The sequence below is a fragment of the Pseudophryne corroboree genome, unplaced genomic scaffold (genome assembly GCF_028390025.1).
Source record: "Pseudophryne corroboree isolate aPseCor3 unplaced genomic scaffold, aPseCor3.hap2 scaffold_611, whole genome shotgun sequence".
In the NCBI taxonomy this organism is placed as follows: domain Eukaryota; kingdom Metazoa; phylum Chordata; class Amphibia; order Anura; family Myobatrachidae; genus Pseudophryne; species Pseudophryne corroboree.
The window spans coordinates 322,421-345,135 of NW_026970207.1; the positions used below are offsets into that span (position 1 = coordinate 322,421).

The following is a 22,715-nucleotide window of genomic DNA, read 5'->3' on the forward strand; positions in this document are numbered from 1 at the left end:
TTAAGGGCGGCCATCTCATGAGAGGGTAGAGCCCTTGTTCTTACAAGCGTGTGAGCGCCTTATCCCCCCTAGGGGGTGTTTCCCAACGCACCCTAACCTCTGGCGGGAAAGGGTATGCAGCCAATACTTTTTAAGAAATTATCAAGTGTTATCGGGGGGAAACCCACGCATCATCACACACCTCATTTTATTTTTCAGATTTAGGAAAACTACAGGTAGTTTTTCCCCCACCGAACATAATACCCCTTTTTGGTGGTACTCGTATTATCAGAAATGTATAAAAACATTTTCCATTGTATCAATCATGTAACGTGTGGCCCTACTGGAAATCACGGTTGTCTCTTCACCGTCGACACAGGAGTCAGTATCCGTGTCGGCGTCTGTATCTGCCATCTGAGGTAACGGCCGCTTTAGAGCCCCTGACGGCCTATGAGACGTCTGGACAGGCACAAGCTGAGTAGCCGGCTGTCTCATGTCAACCACTGTTTTTATATAGAGCTGACACTGTCACGTAATTTTCAACAGTACATCCACTCAGGTGTCGACCCCCTAGGGGGTGACATCACTGTTACAGACACTCTGCTCCGTCTCCACATCATTTTTCTCCTCATATATGTCGACACAAACGTACCGACACACAGCACACACACAGGGAATGCTCTGATAGAGGACAGGACCCCACTAGCCCTTTGGGGAGACAGAGGGAGAGTATGCCAGCACACACCAGAGCGCTATATATATACAGGGATAACCTTATATAAGTGTTTTTCCCCTTATAGCTGCTGTATGTTTTAATACTGCGCCTAATTAGTGCCCCCCTCTCTTTTTTAACCCTTTCTGTAGTGTAGTGACTGCAGGGGAGAGCCAGGGGAGCTTCCCTCCAACTGAGCTGTGAGGGAAAATGGCGCCAGTGTGCTGAGGAGATAGGCTCCGCCCCCTTTCCGGCGGCCTTATCTCCCGGTTTTTTGTATATTTTGGCAGGGGTTAAATGCATCCATATAGCCCAGGAGCTATATGTGATGTATTTTTTGCCATGTAAGGTATTTCTGTCGTGTTTTATTGCGTCTCAGGGCGCCCCCCCCAGCGCCCTGCACCCTCAGTGACCGGAGTATGAAGTGTGCTGAGAGCAATGGCGCACAGCTGCAGTGCTGTGCGCTACCTTATTGAAGACAGGAACGTCTTCTGCCGCCGATTTTTCCGGACCTCTTCGCTCTTCTGGCTCTGTAAGGGGGCCGGCGGCGCGGCTCCGGGACCCATCCAGGCTGGACCTGTGATCGTCCCTCTGGAGCTAATGTCCAGTAGCCAAGAAGCCCAATCCACTCTGCACGCAGGTGAGTTCCCTTCTTCTCCCCTTAGTCCCTCGATGCAGTGAGCCTGTTGCCAGCAGGTCTCACTGAAAATAACAAACCTAAACTAAAACTTTCACTAAGAAGCTCAGGAGAGCCCCTAGTGTGCACCCTTCTCGTCGGGCACAGAAATCTAACTGAGGCTTGGAGGAGGGTCATAGGGGGAGGAGCCAGTGCACACCAGCTAGTCCTAAAGCTTTCTTTAGATGTGCCCAGTCTCCTGCGGAGCCGCTATTCCCCATGGTCCTTACGGAGTCCCCAGCATCCACTTAGGACGTTAGAGAAAATAAGGATAAAGTGGACTACAGAAACTGATGCTCTAAACAAAGGAGAGAGAGAGAGAGAGAAAAGCACAAGGGAAAGTGGGCAATCGGAACACCATAGAGAGAGGAGAGATAGAAATGCCTGAAAAAGTAAAGGGGGTTGGGTATGGCATCCGGCGCTCGGGATTCCAGCAGTCACATGATACCTAATCCTAATCCTAACCCTCTGGGGGGGGGTGGCGGATAGGGCTAACCCTCAGGGGGTGGCAGCTAGGACTAACCCACCTCCTAGTGCCTTCCCTAACACCCCCTCCCCCGGTCCTAACCCTCCCTCCAATACTCGCCTACGGGATGTTGGCTGTCTGTGTGCCGGCACCAGTCTCCCAAGTGGTGTCAGGATTCCAACATCGGTCAAATGACCGCCGGTATACCGTCTGCCGGGATGGTAAATGTATCCTGAGGACAGGTAGTGAGTGTGGAGGGATAGGTGGTTCAGTAAAATGTAACAGCTCAAACTGCGATCATTCACTGATAAATTGATTTATAGCTCTCCCTTTTAAACCATTGCAGTCATAAAAGCAATGTTTTTTAAACTTTTAAATAAAGCTTGTTAGCATCCCCAGCACACTGTATATGCTGGGAGATGTAGTTCTCAATATGAAAACATTTAATTACTGTATGAACTCTAATTCCCCAACTGAAACCTCTCACAAACACACACTCCTAAATCTAGTACACACACACACACACACACACACACATTTCCCCAGTACTGACAACTCTCATCACTTCCACACACTGACAACTCCCTCCTGCTCCTCTCCCCACTGACACTGACAGCTCCCTCACAGTCACACACATCCTCCACCCCCCCACACACACACTGATAGCACACATGCACAAATCCCCCCCTCCTCGACACTAACTGTCACGGACTGCTTGGGCAGCAGGCTCTGACTTGAAGTGCTGAAATTCAACAGCTCTCTCGAACTTGCAAGGCATGGCTGTGCAGCTGTCTCCAGCCATCTCCTTGCCCACTGTGTAATTTGTGGCGTTCTCTGATGTTCCCCGCTCAGCCTCTACAACCGGCACATAATGTACAGCAGTGGTGACTCCTGAGTATGGGCCTGGAGAACTCCGCCTACCGGGGGGTAGGGATTAATAATTTCAAAGGGGCAGAGCTAGGAGTGAAGCAGTGGACAGCAGTTGAGGGGCGTTTCAAACTGTAACAGGGTTGGGACAATTTCAGTATCCTTCCCTCACCGTCTAATTGGTCAGTCCCACGCTGATTGCCATAGCGCCCTTTTGAGACAGCAGAACTCTATCCCTTAGCCACGGTTGGCACAGCTGGATGGTGCCCCTGGCAAGTGCCATCCTGGCCAAGGGGTAGATACGCCCCTGAGGGTCAGGGTCAGCAACAGAAATCTCGGGGCCCAGTACACTGATATCTCTGGGGCCCCCTCAACCCCCCCTTAACTTGGCAGAGGGATCTTTAAAAAAAAATGGAGCCTTTGACTCGGACCGTCAGTGAGGCCGGCAGGTGGTTTTCATACTGGGCTATCCAGCTCTTCGGTGGCGGTGGCAGGGACATTCAGAAAAGGGCCAGCACAGCAACATGCATAATAATGGCAATACAGTATGGACCACAGGGACTGGACAAAGTGATGGGGTAAAAGGAGGGGGGAGGGTTTAGTTGGCCTGTTAATTGTTTTCCTGCTTAAATTGAGCAGTTGGTGGATACACTTTAAAAAGCAATATTGGCACTGTGGCCCCATTATTTCTGTTCTTAATACTTGGAGCCCTGAACAAGTGTCCCCTTTGTCCCCCCTGTCACCGGGCCTGTTCAGGCGTTACCTATGGAGAAGCTGCGACATGACATCCTAGGACACGATACTGCACCATGCATCACCATTATATTTCAGTGTGCCTTGTCAATATTTAAATCTTGTTCTGTGTGACGTGAGTTGTAAATGGTTGAAAATCTCTGTGCTACAGTATCGTCACCATGTAGTTATAACAACACCGCAAAACCACCAAAAGACGTGTTTTGGTAGAGGGACTGCTGGAGGGGCCCATTGGGGCCCCCAGTTTGCTACCCCACCCCAGTATACCTGTGCTGTAGCCAGTGGAAGGGGCACTATCTTCCCGGTGATCTCTTCGGGAAGATGGTGCCGCACATAGAAAGCAAAGACTCTGGCTGCACTCTCCTGCCCTCGCTCTAAGCAAGGTGATCGGGCCACAAAAGGACCCCTGTCGGACCCCGGCCTGTGGGCCACAAAATGATGCATTGGGGGCGGCATGCGGCCAATGGGTTTGACACCCCTGCCCTAGAGTATTTTATAATATATGGTAAAAATTAATAGATGTATAAAGATTAAATAAGCAACAAATTGGTGAAATAGATAAGTTTTGATAGGAGCGCTGGGTTCTATATATATATATATATTGACATTTGGTTATATATATGTATAGACTTTATAAATTCTTGACAGAGATGTGCCTGAGCAGCAGCCCTCCCCAGCCCTATCTCAAATCATACTTATTTTGCATAGGAGATACCATGGTCATGAAGATTGTTCTCCCAGGGTGAGGTTCATTCATTGCATTCTGGGTATGCTGATCCCTGTGATTTCCCCAAATGTGGGAAACTGGACTGCATTATTTGTGGTAGTGAGGTACTGTGTTTGTGCTTTCCTCTGGTCAGCTCTGGTAAAAGTCAGATTTCTTTATCTCAGATCTTCCTCTAGCCTTGTTCTTCTTTCGAGAGTTCCCTTGTGCTGCCTCAGTTGGATCTCCTTCACTTGACAGGGGGGTGCCCGAGCAGCGACCCTCCCCAGCTCTAGCCCAACTCCTACTTACCTGCCAGGTGAGATACTATGATCATGAAGGTGCTTCTCCCAGGGCAAGGCTCACCCATTGCACTCTGGGTGTGCTGCTCCTGCGGTTTCCCCAAATGTTGGACACTTGACTGCATAATTTGTGTTTCCCCTGGTCGGCTCTCGTATAATATAGATCTCTTTGTCTCAGGTCTCTCTCCAGCCTAGTTTGCTGTCTGTTTCCACTTCTCTTTTCTTGAGCCACTCCCTTCTATGCCCTTGCTCACTATCCTGACTTCTCCAGTCTGCTTACTTTGTGCCTTCCAACGCACAATACAAACTACAGGTAGTGCTGCAGGGCCCACGCCCTTTTACTTGCCTTACAGAGCAGCTCTGGAGCTGTTACAGTGCCCAGCTGCTGCAAGAAATCAGCTTGAATGCTTCAGGGGCTGGGGCATAGCCAACATGAGCCCCACACCGAAGGAGGGTGGAGGTGTTTAATGTGAACTAGGGGTCATCCAAGCGCCGCAAAAGGCCGCCATGCCCTGCACGCCCCTTTTCTCTTTTCATATGCAGACGAGGGTTGACGCCAACTTTGACCCACTGCTTGGATGACATCACCATATGCAAATCCATCTGCTGCAGGCCTTCCCCCAGGAATGCTTGCACTAGTTGTTGCATTTGGTTTGTTGTTTGGGGGTGCTTCAGTATTAGGCAGCCTTCTGCCCTCCCATGTTCATCTGAAAATATGTGTTCTCCCTGCAGTTGTTGTCCCCAGATGAGAGTTTCCTTATGCTGCCTCAGTCGTTAACCGTGGCTGGATCTTATTGGCACTCGCGGTCGGGATATTCCTCCCTGCCGTGGGGTAGAGACCTCCTTTTGCTCGGTCTCAAATTGCTTTTTCCCCTTCACCGCTGTCTTTACATCAGACGTCCGCCGTGATGTAGCTCGTTCATGAATGGGCTTATATCTCAGCAATCAGAGTGTCTGGTAGTCACCTTCCTTACGCGTTTCTCCGCTGTTATCCAAGAGCGGTTTCGTCAGAGGATACATCAGCAGCCTAGCAGGCTCTTTTTAAAATGCACCGGACCAATAGCATTACTAATTAGTTGATTGGATATATACATGTACTAATTGGATGCATACATGTAATGACTCACATATGGAACAACTTTCTAATTGCAATTGCACATATAAAGGCATTTCATAATATAAAAATAAGCAACATGGTGATTAAAAATAATAATAAAATAAGCAACAAGGTGGTTTAAAAAATAACAGAAAATATATAATCTATATACAGATTAACCTCTAATCTTTCAATCAATACCTCATCTCTATAATCACATACACATAATTCAGAGACCCAGCACTAAGGATCCCCATTTACTTATATAAAACCTTTTAGGGTAACATAAATCCAACACAATACTAAAGCAGCTCTTGTGGCGCAGGGGAAACATCACCTGCACTCTATGCAGCGAGTCCCATGTTCGAATCCAACCCGCTCAGCTTAACATCCATATTATTTATTTACTTTTAATGGGATCATTCTATCAATTCATTTTTACCTTTAATTTTTGTTAATATTATTTCTATATTTCATTATTTTAACCCCTGGAATAATTACATTGCTGCTTAAACAACAAAAAGAATTGAAGAAAGAATAATTATTAAACAGACAATTTAAGGATTCGAAGATTTAAAGATTTAAAGATGTAAAAATTTAAAACAGGGAGGGGGGGGGGGAGGGAGGGGGGCCTTTTGGGAGAAGGAGGGAAAAAAAATAAAAAAATAAAAAATATATATATATATAGAACCAAGAGAAAGTGTAAAAAGAGGATGGAGGAAGAAATCTGATGTTCATCATTACTAGTGGATTTTACTAAAGAACTTTAAAGGAACACACACAACAGGATTATACAGTTTCATACTAAGAGGAATGCTGTTCCCAAAATAGCTACTTCTAATAATTTTGTTTATTTATTAAACATACAATAAATGGATATTCAATAAATAATATATTAGGTAAATCAATAGATAAAATCTTCAGAGACTGCCAATGTTGTTCAGTTCGATGCTCTCAATCAGACCATCAGGTGTAGGGGTACCCAAAGAAAAAATCCAAAATGCCTCCCTTGTCAAGTAAAGGAGATTCAACTGAGGCAGCACAAGGGAACTCTCATCTGGGGACAACAACTGCAGGGAGAACACATATTTTCAGATGAACATGGGAGGGCAGAAGGCTGCCTAATACTGAAGCACCCCCAAACAACAAACCAAATGCAACAACTAGTACAAGCATTCCTTGGGGAAGGTCTGCAGAAGATGGAATTGCATACGGTGATGTCATCCAAGCAGTGGGCCAAAGTTGGCTGGAACCCTTATCTGCATATGAAAAGAGAAAAGGGGTATGCAGGGCATGGCGGCCTTTTGCTGCGCTTGGATGACCCCTAGTTCGCATTAAACACCCCCACCCTCCTTCGGTGTGGGGCTCATGTTGGCCATGCCCCAGCCCCTGAAGCATTCAAGCTGATTTCTTGCAGCAGCTGGGCACTGTAACAGCTCCAGAGCTGCTCTGTAAGGCAACTAAAAGGGTGTGGGCCCTGCAGCACTACCTGTAGTTCGCATTGTGCGTTGGAAGGCACAAAGTAAGCAGACGGGAGAAGTCAGGGTAGTGCGCAAGGGCATAGAAGGGAGCGGCTCAAGAAAAGAGAAGTGGAAACAGTCAGCAAACTAGGCAGGAGAGAGACCTGAGACAAAGAGATCTGAATTATATGAGAGCCGACCAGGGGAAACACAAATTATGCAGTCAAGTTTCCCACATTTGGGGAATTCAAAGGGGCAGCACACCCAGAGTGCAATGGGTGAGCCTTGCCCTGGGAGAAGCACCTACATGATCATAGTATCTCACCTGGCAGGTAAGTAGGAGTTGGGCTAGAGCTGGGGAGGGTCGCTGCTCGGGCACCCCCCTGTCAAGTGAAGGAGATCCAACTGAGGCAGCACAAGGGAACTCTCGAAAGAAGAACAAGGCTAGAGGAAGATCTGAGACAAAGAAATCTGACTTTTACCAGAGCTGACCAGAGGAAAGCACAAACACAGTCCCCCACTACCACAAATAATGCAGTCGAGTTTCCCACATTTGGGGAAATCACAGGGGTCAGCATACCCAGAATGCAATGAATGAACCTCACCCTGGGAGAACAATCTTCATGACCATGGTATCTCCTATGCAAAATAAGTATGATTTGGGATAGGGCTGGGGAGGGCCGCTGCTCAGGCATATCTCTGTCAAGTAAAGGAGATTCAACTGAGGCAGCACAAGGGAACTCTCATCTGGGGACAACAACTGCAGGGAGAATACATATTTTCAAATGAACATGGGAGGGCAGAAGGCTGCCTAATACTGAAGCACCCCCAAACAACAAACCAAATGCAACAACTAGTACAAGCATTCCTGGGGGAAGGTCTGCAGAAGACGGATTTGCATACAGTGATGTCATCCAAGCAGTGGGCCAAAGTTGGCTGGAACCCTCATCTGCATATGAAAAGAGAAAAGGGGTATGCAGGGCATGGCGGCCTTTTGCGGCGCTTGGATGACCCTTAGTTCGCATTAAACACCCCCACCCTCCTTCGGTGTGGGGCTCATGTTGGCAATGCCCCAGCATTCAAGCTGATTTCTTGCAGCAGCTTGGCACTGTAACAGCTCCAGAGCTGCTCTGTAAGGCAAGTAACAGGTTGTGGGCCATGCAGCACTACCTGTAGTTTGCATTGTGCATTGGAAGGCACAAAGTAAGCAGACAGGAGAAGTCAGGATAGTGCACAAGGGTATAGAAGGGAGGGGCTCAAAAAAAAAGAAGTGGAAACAGACAGCAAACTAGGCTGGAGAGAGACCTTAGACAAAGAGATCTGAATTATATGAAAGCCGACCAGTGGAAACACAAATTATGCAGTCAAGTTTCCCACATTTGGGGAAATCACAGGGGCAGCACACCCAGAGTGCAATGGGTGAGCCTTGCCCTGGGAGAAGCACCTTCATGATCATAGTATCTCACCTGGCAGGTAAGTAGGAGTTGGGCTAGAGCTGGGGAGGGTCGCTGCTCGGGCACCCCCCTGTCAAGTGAAGGAGATCCAACTGAGGCAGCACAAGGGAACTCTCGAAAGAAGAACAAGGCTAGAGGAAGATCTGAGACAAAGAAATCTGACTTTTACCAGAGCTGACCAGAGGAAAGCACAAACACAGTCCCCCACTACCACAAATAATGCAGTCGAGTTTCCCACATTTGGGGAAATCACAGGGGTCAGCATACCCAGAATGCAATGAATGAACCTCACCCTGGGAGAACAATTTTCATGACCATGGTATCTCCTATGCAAAATAAGTATGATTTGGGATAGGGCTGGGGAGGGCCGCTGCTCAGGCACATCTCTGTCAAGTAAAGGAGATTCAACTGAGGCAACACAAGGGAACTCTCATCTGGGGACAACAACTGCAGGGAGAACACATATTTTCAAATGAACATGGGAGGGCAGAAGGCTGCCTAATACTGAAGCACCCCCAAACAACAAACCAAATGCAACAACTAGTACAAGCATTCCTGGGGGAAGGTCTGCAGAAGACGGATTTGCATACAGTGATGTCATCCAAGCAGTGGGCCAAAGTTGGCTGGAACCCTCATCTGCATATGAAAAGAGAAAAGGGGTATGCAGGGCATGGCGGCCTTTTGCGGCGCTTGGATGACCCTTAGTTCGCATTAAACACCCCCACCCTCCTTCGGTGTGGGGCTCATGTTGGCAATGCCCCAGCCCCTGAAGCATTCAAGCTGATTTCTTGCAGCATCTGGGCACTGTAACAGCTCCATAGCTGCTCTGTAAGGCAAGTTAAAGGGTGTGGGTCCTGCAGCACTACCTGTAGTTCGCATTGTGCATTGGAAGGCACAAAGTAAGCAGACGGGAGAAGTCAGGATAGTGCGCAAGGGCATAGAAGGGAGCGGCTCAAGAAAAGAGAAGTGGAAACAGACAGCAAACTAGGCTGGAGAGAGACCTGAGACAAAGAGATCTGAATTATACGAGAGCCGACCAGGGGAAACACAAATTATGCAGTCAAGTGTCCCACATTTGGGGAAATCGCAGGAGCAGCACACCCAGAGTGCAATGGGTGAGCCTTGCCCTGGGAGAAGCACCTTCATGATCATAGTATCTCACCTGGCAGGTAAGTAGGAGTTGGGCTATAGCTGGGGAGGGTCGCTGCTCAAGCACCCCTCTGTCAAGTGAAGGAGATCCAACTGAGGCAGCACAAGGGAACTCTCAAAAGAAGAATAAGGCTAGAGGAAGAAATGAGACAAAGAAATCTGACTTTTACCAGAGCTGACCAGAGGAAAGCACAAACACAGTCCCCCACTACTACAAATAATGCAGTCAAGTTTCCCACATTTGGGGAAATCACAGGGGTCAGCATACCCAGAATGCAATGAATGACCCTCACCCTGGGGGAACAATCTTCTTGACCATGGTATCTCCTATGCAAAATAAGTATGATTTGAGATAGGGCTAGGGAGGTCCGCTGCTCAGGCACATCTCTGTCAAGTAAAGGAGATTCAACTGAGGCAGCACAAGGGAACTCTCATCTGGGGACAACAACTGCAGGGAGAACACATATTTTCAGATGAACATGGGAGGGCAGAAGGCTGCCTAATACTGAAGCACCCCCAAACAACAAACCAAATGCAACAACTAGTGCAAGCATTCCTGGGGGAAGGCCTGCAGCAGATTGATTTGCATATGGTAATGCCATCCAAGCAGTGGGTCAAAGTTGGCTTCAACCCTCGTCTGCATATGAAAAGAGAAAAGGTGCGTGCAGGGCATGGCGGCCTTTTGCGGCGCTTGGATGACCCCTAGTTCGCATTAAACACCTCCACCCTCCTTCGGTGTGGGGCTCATGTTGGCTATGCCCCAGCCCCTGAAGCATTCAAGCTGATTTCTTGCAGCAGCTGGGCACTGTAACATCCCCAGAGCTGCTCTGTAAGGCAAGTAAAAGGGTGTGGGCCCTGCAGCACTACCTGTAGTTTGCATTGTGCATTGGAAAGCACAAAGTAAGCAGACGGGAGAAGTCAGGATAGTGCGCAAGGGCATAGAAGGGAGCGGCTCAAGAAAAGAGAAGTGGAAACAGACAGCAAACTAGGCTGGAGAGAGACCTGAGACAAAGAGATCTGAATTATACGAGAGCCGACCAGGGGAAACACAAATTATGCAGTCAAGTTTCCCACATTTGGGGAAATCGCAGGAGCAGCACACCCAGAGTGCAATGGGTGAGCCTTGCACTGGGAGTAGCAACTTCCTGATCATAGTATCTCACCTGGCAGGTAAGTAGGAGTTGGGCTAGAGCTGGGGAGGGTCGCTGCTCGGGCACCCCCCAGTCAAGTGAAGGAGATCCAACTGAGGCAGCACAAGGGAACTCTCGAAAGAAGAACAAGGCTAGAGGAAGATCTGAGACAAAGAAATCTGACTTTTACCAGAGCTGACCAGAGGAAAGCACATACACAGTCCCCCACTATCACAAATAATGCAGTCGAGTTTCCCACATTTGGGGAAATCACAGGGGTCAGCATACCCAGAATGCAATGAATGAACCTCACCCTGGGAGAACAATCTTCATGACCATGGTATCTCCTATGCAAAATAAGTATGATTTGGGATAGGGCTGGGGAGGGCCGCTGCTCAGGCATATATCTGTCAAGTAAAGAAGATTCAACTGAGGCAGCACAAGGGAACTCTCATCTGGGGACAACAACTGCAGGGAGAACACATATTTTCAAATGAACATGGGAGGGCAGAAGGCTGCCTAATACTGAAGCACCCCCAAACAACAAACCAAATGCAACAACTAGTACAAGCATTCCTGGGGGAAGGTCTGCAGAAGACGGATTTGCATACAGTGATGTCATCCAAGCAGTGGGCCAAAGTTGGCTGGAACCCTCATCTGCATATGAAAATAGAAAAGGGGTATGCAGGGCATGGCGGCCTTTTGTGGCGCTTGGATGACCCTTAGTTCGCATTAAACACCCCCACCCTCCTTCGGTGTGGGGCTCATGTTGGCAATGCCCCAGCCCCTGAAGCATTCAAGCTGATTTCTTGCAGCAGCTGGGCACTGTAACAGCTCCAGAGCTGCTCTGTAAGGCAAGTAAAAGGGTGTGGGTCCTGCAGCACTACCTGTAGTTCGCATTGTGCATTGGAAGGCACAAAGTAAGCAGACGGGAGAAGTCAGGATAGTGCGCAAGGGCATAGAAGGGAGCGGCTCAAGAAAAGAGAAGTGGAAACAGACAGCAAACTAGGCTGGAGAGAGACCTGAGACAAAGAGATCTGAATTATATGAGAGCCGACCAGGGGAAACACAAATTATGCAGTCAAGTGTCCCACATTTGGGGAAATCGCAGGAGCAGCACACCCAGAGTGCAATGGGTGAGCCTTGCCCTGGGAGAAGCAGCTTCATGATCATAGTATCTAACCTGGCAGGTAAGTAGGAGTTGGGCTATAGCTGGGGAGGGTCGCTGCTCAAGCACCCTTCTGTCAAGTGAAGGAGATCCAACTGAGGCAGCACAAGGGAACTCTCAAAAGAAGAATAAGGCTAGAGGAAGAAATGAGACAAAAAAATCTGACTTTTACCAGAGCTGACCAGAGGAAAGCACAAACACAGTCCCCCACTACTACAAATAATGCAGCCAAGTTTCCCACATTTGGGGAAATCACAGGGGTCAGCATACCCAGAATGCAATGAATGACCCTCACCCTGGGAGAACAATCTTCTTGACCATGGTATCTCCTATGCAAAATAAGTATGATTTGAGATAGGGCTGGGGAGGGCCGCTGCTCAGGCACATCTCTGTCAAGTAAAGGAGATTCAACTGAGGCAGCACAAGGGAACTCTCATCTGGGGACAACAACTGCAGGGAGAACACATATTTTCAGATGAACATGGGAGGGCAGAAGGCTGCCTAATACTGAAGCACCCCCAAACAACAAACCAAATGCAACAACTAGTGCAAGCATTCCTGGGGGAAGGCCTACAGCAGATGGATTTGCATATGGTGATGTCATCCAAGCAGTGGGCCAAAGTTGGCTGGAACCCTCATCTGCATATGAAAAGAGAAAAGGGGTATGCAGGGCATGGCGGCCTTTTGCAGCGCTTGGATGACCCTTAGTTCGCATTAAACACCCCCACCCTCCTTCGGTGTGGGGCTCATGTTGGCAATGCCCCAGCCCCTGAAGCATTCAAGCTGATTTCTCTGCAGCAGCTGGGCACTGTAACAGCTCCAGAGCTGCTCTGTGAGGCAGTTAAAAGGGTGAGGGCCCTGCAGCACTACCTGAAGTTTGCATTGTGTGTTGGAAGGCATAGAAGGGAGCGGCTCAAGAAAAGAGAAGTGGAAACAGACAGCAAACTAGGCTGGAGAGAGACCTGAGACAAAGAGATCTGAATTATACGAGAGCCGACCAGGGGAAACACAAATTATGCAGTCAAGTTTCCAACATTTGGGGAAATCACAGGGGCAGCACACCCAGAGTGCAATGGGTGAGCCTTGCCCTGGGAGAAGCACCTACATGATCATAGTATCTCACCTGGCAGGTAAGTAGGAGTTGGGCTAGAGCTGGGGAGGGTCGCTGCTCGGGTACCCCCCTGCGCATTGTGGCGCATACGCATGTGCAGTGCAAACCAAATTGCCCGCTGGGTGAAAATAAATTGAAACGATCTGGTCTGAATAAGCCTCAATCTCTATTCACGGGAGACAGAGGGGCTGGGGCATGGCCAGCAGCTCACAGAGCACCTATAATGACAAAAATGGGAGACATGGCTCATGATCGCGATATACCTGCGAAGGTACGCCCTCTACTGATTGACAGGCAGAGGCATTCGCATTTTCTACAACCACCAATATATTCTGCTGCACTATATCTATATTTGCAAAGCTAATTCTGCTGGGTAATTACAATTGACTACAACCACCAATATATTCTGCTGCACTATATCTATATATGAAAAGCTAATTCTGCTGAGTAATTACAATTGACTACAACCACCAATATATTCTGCTGCACTGTATCTATATATGCAAAGCTAATTCTGCTGGGTAATGCAAATTGAAACATTATTGCATAGTATGTGATTTTTAAGTACTTTTTTAAAGTTTTGAATGATATAGACCCAGTTTAATCTTTGTGGAATGCCTGGTTGTTGTTTTTAAGGTAATTTATTGCCTGGCATTTGAGGGGGTGGGGTGTGGTTACAGATTTCAATTATTGGTTTCACTTGTAATAGTCTTCTACTTAAGTCCAATGGTGTAGGCTGTGCAAAGCCGTTTGGCTGTGCATTTATTGATCCAAGCGTGCATTTTTATCAAAGCGTGATAAAATTGACACATAACAGCAGCGTTCAATCAGCGTTAATTTATCTTCAGCTGATATCGATTGTGAATTGACGTTTCTTCTCTTCTTGTCACCTACAGGTAATTACAATTGACTACAACCACCAATATATTCTGCTGCACTATATCTATATATGCAAAGCTAATTCTGCTGGGTAATGCAAATTGAAACATTATTGCATAGTATGTGATTTTTAAGTACTTTTTTAAAGTTTTGAATGATATAGACCCAGTTTAATCTTTGTGGAATGCCTGGTTGTTGTTTTTAAGGTAATTTATTGCCTGGCATTTGAGGGGGTGGGGTGTGGTTACAGATTTCAATTATTGGTTTCACTTGTAATAGTCTTCTACTTAAGTCCAATGGTGTAGGCTGTGCAAAGCCATTTGGCTGTGCATTTATTGATCTAAGCGTGCATTTTTATCAAAGCGTGATAAAATTGACACATAACAGCAGTGTTCAGTCAGCGTTCAATCGAAGTGAAAAAGAAGGAAAACAGAAGCACACCAATCTAACAAAACAAAGAAAACTGAAGAACTAATAACAAATGTGAGTCACTTACTCCTCAGATCACTCACCTCCTGATTGTTGCATCTGATTACATAGCACAGAACTACCTTACTTGGACATTTCATAAACCATCCATTTCACCTACAAATGCCTGTATCTGTATTATTGTAATTTTGTTTTTTAAGCACAGCTGCACCAATGCAATTTTACCTGCAAACACTTAAAACATCTAACATAATTACCATTGCTTCTTAAACCTCTCACAATCCTTTCATTTCTTACACTCCAAATACATTTCTGCACCCACTTTATCTACGCTTTTGACTCATTTCATACCTTGAAAATCTAATTCACATCTCTCCCACAAACTCATACCCCCTATCCTGTGCCCTCTGGAATGCCAGATCTGTTTGTAACAAACTGGTCCCCACTCATGACCTTTTCATTTCCAACTCCCTACACCTACTAGCCATTACTGAAACTTGGATTATGCCCTCTGACACTACTTCTGCTGCTGCTCTCTCTGCTGGGGGCCTTACATTCACACACACACCCCGACCTGGGGGTCGCCATGGGGGTGGTGTTGGGGTCCTTTTACCTTCTAGTTACTCCTACCAACTCATACCACCAGAACCATCCCTTATATTCTCTACATTTGAGGTCCACGCCATATGCCTCTTCCAACCAGTCCATCTTAGAGTAGCTGTCATTTACCGCCCCCCTGGCACTGCTTCCAAATTCATCGACAACTTTGCTTACTGGCTTCCTCACTTCCTCTCTTCTGACATTCCCACCATTATCCTAGGCGATTTCAACATCCCTATTGACATCCCCACACAATCCCCTGCCTCTAAACTCCTTAACCTCACCTCTTCACTTGGTCTCTCCCAGTGGACCTCCTCACCCTCCCATGTGAATGGGAGCTCACTGGATCTGGTCTTCACTCACCGCTGTGATATTTCTGATTTTTCCAACTCCCCATTTCCCCTCTCTGACCACCACCTGCTCTCCTTCAACCTATCTCTCTCGACTTCCCCATCTCTACCTCCTAAGGCTACCATCACTAAGCGTAACATTGAAGCTATTGACACCACATTCCTTTCCTCCCTGTTTGACTCACTTCTCTCTCCTATTCTCTCTCTCTCATGCCCTGAACAAGCCACTTCCACATACAATGCTTCCCTTACTTCTGCTCTTGACTCTGTTGCTCCACCAACCACTATTCACCCTTGCAAATTAACACCTCAACCCTGGCACACCAAATGCACCAGATATCTGCAAAAATGCTCATGTACTGCTGAGCGACACTGGAGGAAATCACGCTCTAAGGCAGACTTCCTCCATTTCAAACTTATGCTCTCATCCTTCAGTGCTGCCCTTTCTCTTGCTAAACAGTCATACTTCAAGAACCTCATCTCCTCCCAGTCTTCCAACCCCCGGCGCCTCTTTGCCACTCTCAACTCACTCCTCTGCCCACCTCCACCTCGTCTCCCTTCCTCACTCTCTGCTCTTGACTTTGCCACTTACTTCACATCCAAAATTGACTCCATACGTCAGGACATCACATCACACCAGACTATCAGTAACCAGCCTTCTCCCATCCCTTACCAACCCTCCCCATCCCTCGCACCAACTCTGTCATCTTTCTCCCATGCATCTGGAGAGGAAGTCATGGCCCTCATTCATTCCTGTCCCCTCACCACCTCCCCACTTGACCCTATCCCCTCCCGCCTCCTTTGCCACCTCTCTTCTTCTGCTTGTTCCCATCTTTCCCACCTTCTCAATCTCTCCCTCTCATCAGGCACTGTCCCCTCTGCCTTCAAGCACGCTCTCATCTCTCCTATTCTTAAAAAACCTACCCTTGATCCAAACACTCTCTCCAACTACCGACCCATCTCTCTCCTCCCTTTTGCCTCCAAACTCCTTGAGCGTATTGTCTACAACCGCCTTACTTCCTTTCTTTCCTCACACTCACTGCTTGACCCATTCCAGTCTGGCTTCCGTCCTCTCCACTCCACTGAAACTGCCCTTACAAAAGTATGCAATGACCTCCATGCTGCTAAATCTAAGGGACACTACTCTCTACTTATTCTACTTGATCTCTCTGCTGCTTTTGACACTGTGGACCATCCTCTCCTACTGCAAATCCTTCACTCCATTGGTCTGCGTAACACTGCCCTCTCTTGGTTGTCGTCCTACCTTTCTGACCGTTCATTCTCTGTCTCCTCTCATGACTCCACCTCCCCCTCACTTCCACTAACTGTAGGGGTACCCCAAGGTTCTGTCCTTGGTCCTCTTCTCTTCTCTCTCTATACGTCCTCACTAGGTAAGCTCATTAGTTCTTTTGGTTTCCAATATCATCTCTATGCTGATGACACTCAAATCTATCTTTCCTCTCCAGACCTCTCCCCTACTCTCCTCACTCGTATCTTCAACTGTCTCTCTGCTATCTCTTCCTGGATGTCCCAGCGCTTTCTTAAACTTAACATGTCTAAGACCGAGCTGATCATCTTCCCTCCCTCCCGCATAATCTCACCTCCTACAATCTCATTATCTATTGATGGCACTACTATCTCCTCTACCCCCCAAGCGCGCTGTCTTGGAGTAATCCTTGACTCCTCCCTCTCCTTCAAACCACACATTCAGCACCTCTCACAAACCTGCCGTTTTCATCTAAAAAATATTTCCAGGATCAGACTTTTTCTGACCCAGGATGCTACTAAGACTCTTATCCACTCACTGGTCATCTCCAGACTGGACTGCTGTAATCTCTTCCTGACTGGCATTCCTGACAAATACCTCTCTCCACTCCAATCTATCCTCAATGCTGCTGCCCGGCTCATTTTCCTCACCAAACGCACTACGTCCACCTCTCCTCTCTTACTAGTCCTTCACTGGCTCCCCTTCCCTTTCAGAATCCATTTCAAGCTTCTCACACTTGCTTACAAAGCCCTCACCCACTCCTCTCCCATCTACATCTCTGATCTTATCTCGCTTTACACTCCCACCCGTCCTCTTCGCTCTGCTAATGCACACCGACTCTCCTGCCTACGGATTACTTCCTCCCACTCCTACCTCCAAGATTTTTCACGTGCTGCACCACTTCTCTGGAATTCCCTACCTCTCCCCCTCAGACTCTCCACCTCTCTACAAAACTTCAAACGGGCTCTCAAGACCCACTTCTTCACCAAACCCAGCCAAATCTCATCCTAAACCTCTGTTCCATGCTCTCTATGTACCCCATCTGTCTCACCCCTGTCTGTCTACCCCTCCCTTTTAGAATGTAAGCTCTCACGAGCAGGGCCCTCTTCCCTCATGTGCTTACTCTTTTCTTACTTTAATAATCTTCAGCTGCACCAAATCCAGCAGTCTTCTGCCACCTGATACTTATTCCAGTGTCATCTGCTGATGTAGCTATGTTTATTTACCCTGTACTTGTCCTATATTGTCGTCAACTGTAAGTTGCTGTTTTCCTGTTTGATTATTTGTTTATGTACTCTGTAATTGGGCACTGCGGAACCCTTGTGGCGCCATATAAATAAAGGATAATAATAATAATAAATAATATAATATATAGCAGTACGGTACAGTAGGCCACTGCTCTACCTACCTCTGTGTCGTCAAGTATACTATCCATCCATACCTGTGGTGCATTTTAGAAAAAAACATGTCTCGGCAGAGCAATCTATAAATCCATCATTTTTCAGACAGCAACAGTGGGTATTGTAATAGTCACCCAATCCATCACTTTTATAGGGTTACATGCACCCACATGCTACAGCCTGTCTCAATAATTTTACTGTCACGCTGTGTGTGTTTGTGTTTTTATTTGGGTATTTTGTGTTGTTGTAGAACTACAGGTACCAGCAAGCCCGTTATTTCCCCGCCTGCTGGTACTTGAGGTTCTCCAAGTACCAGCAAGCGGGGGAGGCTTGCTGGGCCTTGTAGTTCCACAACGAAAAAACAATATTCTTTTTTTACACACATGGCTATCAGCCCGGCACCCACCACCCAGGGGTGCTGGGGACAGCCTCGGGCTTCACCCCTGGCCCTTGGGTGCCTCGAGGGGAGGAACCTCTTGATTTAAGGGGTCCCCACTCCTCCAGGGAACCCCGGCCAGGGGTGACTAGTTGGAGGGGTAATGCCAGGGCCGCAGGGACCTACATAAAAGTGTCCCCCGGCTGTGGCATTATCTCTCTGGCTAGTGGAGCCCGGTGCTGGTTTTAAAAATATGGGGGACCCCTACATCTATTGTCCCACGTATTTTTGGAACCTGGACCGGTCTAAGAGCCCGGTGCTGGTTGTCTAAATACGGGGAACCCCTGTCCAATTTTTCCCCCAGTATTTAAATAACCAGGACCGGCTCAAAGAGCCCGAGGCTGGTTATACTAAGGAGGGGGGACCTCACGCATTTTTTTAACCCATTCAGACCCTTCTCCTTTAAGTTAATGGAAGCCCTGGACAACAAAATTGCATTCATGTCCTCCTCCCTCACCCTTCCCAGTCCCAAACACTCATTTTTTTTTTCTTTAAAAATTTATAATATATAACGAGAACAATGAGCAGGCAGGCAGCGGGCATTGGCGGCATCGGACTGAGATAGAAATTAGTGGTGGAGGGCTGGGTCAGTTGATTGTGGGCGAGTTTGTAAGCCATTGGCGGTGGCAGCGGGTATCGGCTCAGAGGCAGTAGCGGGCATTGGCTAAGGGTCATCGGCAGGATTCGGCGGACATTATGGCTGTAGTGCCTCACTAGCCACTGACCTCACCGCACGCCACTGTGGGACAGATGTAACATGCAGAGAGAGGTAGATTTGGGAGGGGGAATGTCCTAGCATAACTGTTAATTGCAGTGTAATACTGTAATTCAGCTGTGCAGCATTTGTGGCTAAATGTCAAAGAAGCCAGTATTTACCCTGCATGCAAAACAATAAATGTATTTGAACATACCTCCCAACTATCCCAATTTTTGCAGGACAGTCACTTTTTTGGGGAATGTCCAGCTAACCCAAACAACCCCCCCCCCTTCCCATGGGAAAGGGGTGGGGGGGTGGAAGGCTCCCTGTAGCTTGTTGCTCTGCAAATATGCACATTGTGGGTAATTCAGACCTGATCGCTAGGGTGTGTTTTTTGCATCCCTGTAATCAGGTAGTTGTCGCCTACAGCGGAAGGGAAAATTTGCTGTGCAGGTGTGTGATCACATGTGCACAAGAGCTGCACAGCTCAGCACTTACTCAGCCATTGAGGTGACGTCACAAATCCTCCCACAAAACGCCGGGTCCCTCCAGTGTTTTTCCGGACACTCCCTAGAAACATTCAGTTGCCACCCACACAAACACCCTCTTCTTGTCAATCTTCTTGTGATCTCCGGACCGTCGCACTTACGCATTGTGGCGCATACGCATGTGCAGTGCAAACCAAATTGCCCGCTGGGTGAAAATAAATTGAAGCGATCTGGTCTGAATAAGCCTCAATCTCTATTCACGGGAGACAGAGGGGCTGGGGCATGGCCAGCAGCTCACAGAGCACCTATAATGACAAAAATGGGAGACATGGCTCATGATCGCGATATACCTGCGAAGGTACGCCCTCTACTGATTGACAGGCAGAGGCATTCGCATTTTCTGCGGGGCACCCGGAGAAAATGTAGGCACACGCACAGGATGGACCCTGCGTATATGCCCCCATCCTCTTCATAGTTTTTGCGGTTGGAACGCGTATTACGATCCAAACTGAATTAGGCCCTATGTCTTATATACACGAGCAGTGTGAAAACATCAATCGATGGGGGTAATTCCAAGTTGATCGCAGCAGGAATTTTGTTAGCAGTTGGGCAAAACCATGTGTACTGCAGGGGAGGCAGATATAACATGTGCAGAAAGAGTTAGATTTGGGTGAGTTATTTTGTTTCTGTGCAGGGTAAATACTGACTGCTTTATTTTTACACTGCAAATTAGATTGCAGATTGAACACACCACACCCAAATCTAACTTTCTCTGCACATGTTAAATCTGCCTTCCCTGCAGTGCACATAGGTGGTCATTCCGAGTTGTTCGCTCGGTAATTTTCTTCGCATCGCAGCGATTTTCCGCTTAATGCGCATGCGCAATGTTCACACTGCGACTGCGCCAAGTAAATTTGCTATGCAGTTAGGAATATTACTCACGGTTTTTTCATCGTTCTGGTGATCGTAATGTGATTGACAGGAAGTGGGTGTTTCTGGGCGGAAACAGGCCGTTTTAGGGGCGTGTGGGAAAAAATGCTACCGTTTCTGGGAAAAACGCGGGAGTGGCTGGAGAAACGGAGGAGTGTCTGGGCGAACGCTGGGTGTGTTTGTGACGTCAAACCAGGAACGACAAGCACTGAACTGATCGCACTGGCAGAGTAAGTCTCGAGCTACTCAGAAACTGCACAGAGATGTCTTATCGCAATATTGCAAATCTTTCGTTCGCAATTTTAAGATGCTAAGATTCACTCCCAGTAGGCGGCAGCTTAGCGTGTGCAATGCTGCTAAAAGCAGCTTGCGAGCGAACAACTCGGAATGAGGGCCATGGGGGGTAATTCTGAGTTGATCGCAGCAGGATTTTTGTTAGCAGTTGGGCAAAACCATGTGCACTGCATTTACGAACAGATGATTTTTTATATAAATTTTAAAATGTTAGTAAATGTGTGTTTTTTTTTTCAACCTGGAAGCCCAACATCGATTAAGATCGATCTTAAATAGACCCCTGGGTTTTAAGGATAACCATGGTTGAGTCCAATGGTTAATTCACATTGACCGAAGTTCTAATTAAGTCACCTGTGCTCAAGCATGATATCCTTAAAATCTGGATTGCAATGACAGCATTTTGGAACTATGCCTAAGGGTTTAATTTTTACATTTATCCACTGACAATAAATCTACCTACAATATCCCTGTAACTGTTATGATTACAGTATTTCACTAAATAATTTAATTTGCTGAACCTTCTGTAAAAAGAAATATTAAGCTGCTGTAATTCCCAGATGCAGCAAATTTGTTAGCTAGTGGGCAAAACCATGTGCACTGCAGGGTTGGGGGGGGGGGCAGATATAACATTTGCAGAGAGATTTAGGTGGGTTATATTGTTTGTGTGCAGGGTAAATACTGGCTGTTTTGTTTTTACACTGCAATTTAGATTTCAGTTTGAACACACCGCACCAAAATCTAACTCTCTCTGCACATATTATACACCCCCCCCCCCTGCAGTGTACATGGTTTTAGCTAATACATTTGCTGCTGTGATCAGATCTGAGTTAAGCCCTATGTATTTGGCACTGGCAAAGGGTTAGAGGCCTTGCTGTAGAGCTCACACCTTTCTTATCATGCATTGTAATATTTCCTATGTCCTGATGTTGTGCTCTCTGCTCCATCCAAGTAAACAGCAATGTAGCATGGCTATCAAAGAGCGTGAAGATTGCAGATTTCCTGGGATTAATGCTAAGGAATGCTATTCCAGAGGCTGCTGCTTTAATTCAAGTGTCACTGGGGTTAAATGGTGTTTTTACCTTAAAAACACAGGTAGAGTATATAGTACAGTGGTAAAGTGGGAGCATGTAGTGCTATTGATTACAGTTTTGATGGAGCTTAAACATGGATAAGGTCCATGGCTCTAAGAGTTTATCTTGTGTATCCTTTATTCTTAGTCATGGTCAGATAAGATTAGAAAATACCATTTAAGTGGAAATTTCCTGTTAGCTGTTTTTCAGTTTGCTCAACTGTCTGATTAACTGGTCCTAAAAAAGGACCAAAGGCGCTAAATTGCCCTGTGATCTAGCTAAATTGCCCCAGTTAAAAAAAAAAAAAAACTAAGCTGCTGTAATTCCTGGATGTTTCCTTACTGCATCAACAGGAAGTGACAAGAAACAATGTAATGTGGAACCGTACAGCAGAAGGGATTGCGGCTACCCCACAATAAGTGCAGCGGAATGTAAGAAGAGAAATTGTTGCTTTGACTGCAGCATTCCCGGGGTTAACTGGTGTTTCTTCAAGTCACAAGGTATGGAGCTGCTGTATAGTTACTCGCAAGTCAGTAGTTGTATGATGCTCACACCTGTTAAACTGGATACACACAGAATGCCCTACACAGGGGGTGAAATGAGCGCCCCCCCCCCCCCCCCGTACGCTCAGCACACATCACGCTGTGCTGAGCGGGGGCAGAGATGTGTGCTGAGCAGTTCGCTCAGCACACATCTCTCCCCAAAATCGGGCCGTGAATACGGACCTTTAAACTGGATCCACACTTAGATTATCTGTCCAATTTTTTTTTTCTAGTTGAAACAAAATTATGCTAATATGTGGCAGCAAATGACAATTGACCATTTGCTCACAAACACTGGAAAACATCC

General features: G+C 47.1%; 10 non-coding genes and 3 pseudogenes across 10 annotated transcripts; 2 read left to right on the forward strand and 11 right to left on the reverse strand.

The window, feature by feature from the left end:
• Positions 1-4,144: 4,144 nt before the first annotated feature.
• Positions 4,145-4,308, forward strand: LOC135035784 (U1 spliceosomal RNA). The gene has a single exon (XR_010230746.1). It is a non-coding gene; the product is annotated as a U1 spliceosomal RNA (small nuclear RNA).
• A 152-nt stretch (positions 4,309-4,460) lies between these two features.
• On the forward strand, positions 4,461-4,602 carry LOC135035739 (U1 spliceosomal RNA; annotated as a pseudogene).
• A 2,610-nt stretch (positions 4,603-7,212) lies between these two features.
• Positions 7,213-7,354, reverse strand: LOC135035734 (U1 spliceosomal RNA; annotated as a pseudogene).
• Positions 7,355-7,506: 152 nt separating this feature from the next.
• On the reverse strand, positions 7,507-7,670 carry LOC135035743 (U1 spliceosomal RNA). The gene has a single exon (XR_010230707.1). It is a non-coding gene; the product is annotated as a U1 spliceosomal RNA (small nuclear RNA).
• Positions 7,671-8,332: 662 nt separating this feature from the next.
• LOC135035713 (U1 spliceosomal RNA) lies at positions 8,333-8,495 on the reverse strand. The gene has a single exon (XR_010230687.1). It is a non-coding gene; the product is annotated as a U1 spliceosomal RNA (small nuclear RNA).
• Positions 8,496-8,647: 152 nt separating this feature from the next.
• Positions 8,648-8,811, reverse strand: LOC135035757 (U1 spliceosomal RNA). The gene has a single exon (XR_010230720.1). It is a non-coding gene; the product is annotated as a U1 spliceosomal RNA (small nuclear RNA).
• A 671-nt stretch (positions 8,812-9,482) lies between these two features.
• On the reverse strand, positions 9,483-9,645 carry LOC135035706 (U1 spliceosomal RNA). Its single transcript, XR_010230680.1, has one exon. It is a non-coding gene; the product is annotated as a U1 spliceosomal RNA (small nuclear RNA).
• Positions 9,646-9,797: 152 nt separating this feature from the next.
• On the reverse strand, positions 9,798-9,961 carry LOC135035778 (U1 spliceosomal RNA). The gene has a single exon (XR_010230740.1). It is a non-coding gene; the product is annotated as a U1 spliceosomal RNA (small nuclear RNA).
• Positions 9,962-10,632: 671 nt separating this feature from the next.
• Positions 10,633-10,795, reverse strand: LOC135035727 (U1 spliceosomal RNA). The gene has a single exon (XR_010230701.1). It is a non-coding gene; the product is annotated as a U1 spliceosomal RNA (small nuclear RNA).
• A 152-nt stretch (positions 10,796-10,947) lies between these two features.
• On the reverse strand, positions 10,948-11,111 carry LOC135035765 (U1 spliceosomal RNA). The gene has a single exon (XR_010230728.1). It is a non-coding gene; the product is annotated as a U1 spliceosomal RNA (small nuclear RNA).
• A 692-nt stretch (positions 11,112-11,803) lies between these two features.
• On the reverse strand, positions 11,804-11,945 carry LOC135035746 (U1 spliceosomal RNA; annotated as a pseudogene).
• A 152-nt stretch (positions 11,946-12,097) lies between these two features.
• On the reverse strand, positions 12,098-12,261 carry LOC135035771 (U1 spliceosomal RNA). The gene has a single exon (XR_010230733.1). It is a non-coding gene; the product is annotated as a U1 spliceosomal RNA (small nuclear RNA).
• A 629-nt stretch (positions 12,262-12,890) lies between these two features.
• LOC135035720 (U1 spliceosomal RNA) lies at positions 12,891-13,053 on the reverse strand. Its single transcript, XR_010230694.1, has one exon. It is a non-coding gene; the product is annotated as a U1 spliceosomal RNA (small nuclear RNA).
• Between the last annotated feature and the right edge of the window lie 9,662 nt (positions 13,054-22,715).